The 4,500-nt window shown below is 43.6% G+C and overlaps 1 pseudogene; it reads left to right on the top strand.

Annotated features, from left to right (window-relative positions):
- Positions 1 to 3,260: 3,260 nt before the first annotated feature.
- Positions 3,261 to 4,013, top strand: LOC148025724 (uncharacterized; annotated as a pseudogene).
- The last annotated feature ends 487 nt before the right edge of the window (positions 4,014 to 4,500 follow it).

The raw sequence follows: 4,500 nt of genomic DNA, 5'->3' as shown, positions 1-4,500 counted from the left end.
TAGGTGCTCGAAAAAGGAGAGGGTAGCTCGAGACAAGTAGGAATTTGATGCATTGTTCAAAAGCATTCTGGAAATAGTTGTGGCCACGAACTACACCATTCGAGTCCCGGCCAACATCTTCCCCGCCCAGCCTCATAGAAGCCCCTCACTGGCACAGCCTCAGTCGCTCAACCACTCGAACTCGCCCCGCCTCGTACAAATAGAGTAGCCCCTATGATATATAAGCTGCTTAACAAAGGCCATCTTGCCATAACTTTTTGTCTTTAAATGGTTAAAGGGGCAAGCTCCTCACATCTATACACTTTCCTTACCTACTGCTAATATATATCATGTCTTTAACAAGTACCAAAATATGCATCACAGTCAGTAGCATAGGATTTTGATAAAGTAATATCTTGATGCAATTGCATCTGTTTGTTGTACTTGATGCATGCGACTTGCATATACTCTCATGAAGTGATAAGTGGATGCAGGACGATGCAGTCTTCGTGTGAACGTGTTCAATGCCCAAGTCACCATAAAACCACCAACTTCACAAAGAGCCGTGACAAAGCCACACTGCCGAAAGTGAAAATCACCCTTGCAAGCGCCCACATCACATGGTCCAAAGCATGATCTTAACCACTTCCTCTTTCTAGGTTACACTCTACGTTGGGCACTCATGGCAGCGGTTACCTCAATTGTACCAACATCGCATGTTCCAAAGAGGGTTGCAAAATCTCAAGTGTATCTCCCCATCTCAACAACCACTTCTCTAACAACGAGACTAGGGCACAATCATCACTGTAATATCCATTTCCTGAGCCTTCAAAGCTCGATATCTCCCAACCCATTGAAAGGTTGATAGCCTCAATATATTGCAATGGTTGTACTTAGGTAAGTCCAAAAAAAAAAGAACAAAAAAAAAGAAAAAAAAGGAAAAAATAAAAGAAAAGAAAAGAAGCACCCACGATCACAACACAACACCTAGGGGTCCTCAAATTAGGTACGTACAGTGAGCTTGGTCGGCTCACTCTGTCCCTAGTCCCCTTGCCCTTTTGCATCACCCACAATTATTCATGGCACATCAAGGGTAGGACATACCCCGGGATCTTGTCTCGTCTATGGTTAGACCTGTCACCCTGAAATTTGCACGATTCTCTCTTGCACTCTGCCTTAATACCATTGCAATCAATCGTGGTAAGCACCGCACGAATGGCCATGAAAAGTACACCATCCTCATCAAGCAAGTCCAATAGCTCCCAGCTACCAAAAGTGCGGTGCCCTTGTATTCAATTATGCTACGTCGTGAAGTCACAATGCAAAGGATGTCTCATACACCTTCATGTGTACTTCTTCTCAACATGGACAAATTTGCTTCATCTACACATTGTTATGAGAAACTAGCCCGCGATCTTCTAACTACGTAATATCTAAGTATACATGAGCACTCACATAATATCTGCACCAAAATATATATACAGTCTGGGTCCTCAAGTGTAAGAAAATACTCGCAGTTTGCTTAGAGTTTGACCTGTCTCCAAAACTAATTGAACTAAGTCTTGTGCATGATAAAGAAGACTAGCGCTATCCCTAGGGAGAGACCACCTATGAGAGGTTTTCAATTGCAAGTATTGAAGACTCCAACAAAAGTGTCATTTGCTCTTTATTGACACTCAACTCTGAATTCTTATCCTTTATCATCCCGCAAGCCCGCTGTCGTATTGCTGCGCATTCGAGGTGTGAAACCACCCAAAAGTTGTGCATGAGATTTGTTACTTTGTACATACTTAGTTGTTATGTTTGCTCTTTCATTCTATGCCGAAGATGGAGAAGAATAAGGTTTTTGATAGATTGGAAACTCGAGATGCAATCTCATGGGCTACACTTATTTCAAGATATGCCGAATATGGACTTTGTGAGGAAGTACTAAACTAATTCCAAGAGATGCGAGTCAAAGTACATTGGTGGATATGTTTGCTAAATGTGAGAGCTTGTTTGATGTTTAGCACACCTCAGAATGGTGCAATATAACTAGTAGGAGCATCAAGACAGGCTTGATTATGAGTGTCATTGTATCACAGTGGACTTGGGCAGCTACTATTTTGCAAAGCTCTAATGTTACATGGGAGCACGGCGGCCATGCCATGAGCACACACAGGTGAATGCATATGTGACTGCACACGCATCGGAGGAGAAGGCAAGTAAGCTGATGCACGTGCGAGTTATCCTGCTTTAGGTAATGGTCTGGCTGAAAAGAAAGGAAAGAAGAATATGTGTGGAAAGAATTAAAAGGTTGCAGAGGATGGTAAACATATACTTGGTAACACTGTCTCTACTAGTTGTAACGGAACTGCAAAAGAATTGCCAAGGATAGAGTCTTTAGAATAAGGGGATAAAGAAGATGGGGATTAGGCTGGAAAAAAAAGAAGAAAGCTTTTCAGCTATTTTTGAAAAGGGACATTTTGGGCGGGACGGCCAGGCAGAAACGGAGGAGGAGATTGCGAAAATAGGAGGGACTCTGCAATCTGGGAAGGAGGGAGAAACAGAGTATTTAAAAAGGAAAAGAAGGGAAAAATGACGAGGAGAAGGAAGAAGAAGCTCTAAGAGGAGAGGAGGCCTTCAACACTTTCTTCAGCGAGACCGGCGCTGGGAAACAGGGGCTCAGGGCTGTGTTCCTTGATCTGGAAGCGACTGTTATCGACGAGGTTGGCACAGGCACATACCGTCAGCTCTTTCACCCTGAGCAGCTCATCAGAGGAAAGGAAGATGCAGCGAACAACTTCGCCCGTGGCCACTATACGATTGGAAAAGAGATAGTAGACCTGTGCCTGGACCGCATCAGGAAGCTTACAGACAACTGCACTGGCTTGCAAGGATTCCTCGTTTTGATGGCCAAATGCCGAGTGATAAGACCGAAGGAGAGGGTATTCACCTCTGTGATATATACGCAGCAGGACCATAGACCATATTCAAAAGATGCTGCTTTTCGTTGTGGGTGTCGCTCCGAGACTTGAATTGGACTCGGATTGTACCATGCTCGAAATTTGAGTACAAAGAAACAAACATCAGGAGGAACGGTGTAGACACAGGAAGGAAATCAATCCTTACGCACTCGCGCCTCTCTAGCTCACAGACGGCGGGCTGGTTCACCCTGGGATGAGCACACCAGCAACTTGGTTCTTGAGCGTTCCATCGCTCTCTCACTGATCTTCCGCAACCTAGTCGAAGGACCGTTACATCGACATCGTCGTCTAACTCCCTGTGCACTGGAGCCTTAGATGGAGGTGGTGACGAAGGGATTCAACGAAGCTGCAAAGGAAGGAAAACAAGGAGGACGATACGCGGAGCTGGAAAACAGAGGACGTAATCAGCTGTGAGGAGGAGGCTTCAAAGGAAAAACATCGATTTCAGAAAAGCCCGTCTATTACAAGTTCGCATATCACGTCCGAAATACCCTCGTCAACCTGGATTCTGCACCTTCCTGGTTCGTTTCCACAGCCTCTCGTCATCACTTGAGTGCTCAGCAAGCTCGCAGTATCGCACAGACCGTGGGCCCAATATATTTGCTTTCAAGTGCCTACTAGTGTTGATTATGAGCAGAATCCACTGAGTGTCTACTATTACTATTGCTTCGATGGAAATGAGAAAAATCTGTCCTGCTGCATTGCAGAGGTCATCAACACACCATGAGCAGAGAGAATTACCTTTATATTTGATGCAGGAGGTGATACTGTTGCAAAACCTCTTCATGTTAGCCATTCATGGATATGTCAGGGACTTGGAAAATCAAAACCTCTGTGCTTGACAAAGAATTGGTGTTCATAATAACTGTGCAGAATTCTGAATTTGGTAACTGTTTCACAGCAGCTTTGAAAGCAAAGAGAATAGAGAAGCCTTTACTGGTTGCAGAGGCCTTTTTCTAGTTGATGCCTCACAAAACAGCACTGGGAATTTATTGCAGGCACATAACCAGGCTCTGTATAACAGTGCAAAAAGCAAAGAGAAGATCATATGAGTTTATAAAGGAATGATGCAATTTCTTCTGCAAGGCAAGTCTGATGACAATGTGACCATCATATTTAATGATATCTCATCGTGGTTGGATGACAGAATAAGGTTCCAGTCCGTTCATGACTGAAGATTTCCATTCATATGTACTAAATTAGTTATTGTTACCCGAGGGAAGGCTTACCGAGTATTGATGTTTCGTATTAAGGAGTGATTTTGCTGGTTTTTCTCCTATGCTGAGAACAGATTTGTGACTTCACATTCCCTAAAGTATTGGACATTATTATGATTTGTACTAAAACTGTTTTCTAAACCTCTTGTATATACCTCTGAGGATCTTCTGTACTCGTCTTTTATTGCTGCTGTAACTATTCTGAAGAAATATAAATATGATCCTTTGTGGAGGCCACCACTATTGACGATCTATCCTTTTATCCTGAAATTATTCAAAGTCCTCAGTGGTCGCGACTTGGCTTTCGAAAACCCTTCGACATCTTTGGTGAACCCGAC

Source organism: Lygodium microphyllum, chromosome 14, assembly GCF_053477565.2.
Source record: "Lygodium microphyllum isolate KBCC chromosome 14, Lygodium_microphyllum_v1.1.10, whole genome shotgun sequence".
NCBI classification, from domain to species: domain Eukaryota; kingdom Viridiplantae; phylum Streptophyta; class Polypodiopsida; order Schizaeales; family Lygodiaceae; genus Lygodium; species Lygodium microphyllum.
This window is presented reverse-complemented; position numbering and strand designations above follow the sequence as displayed.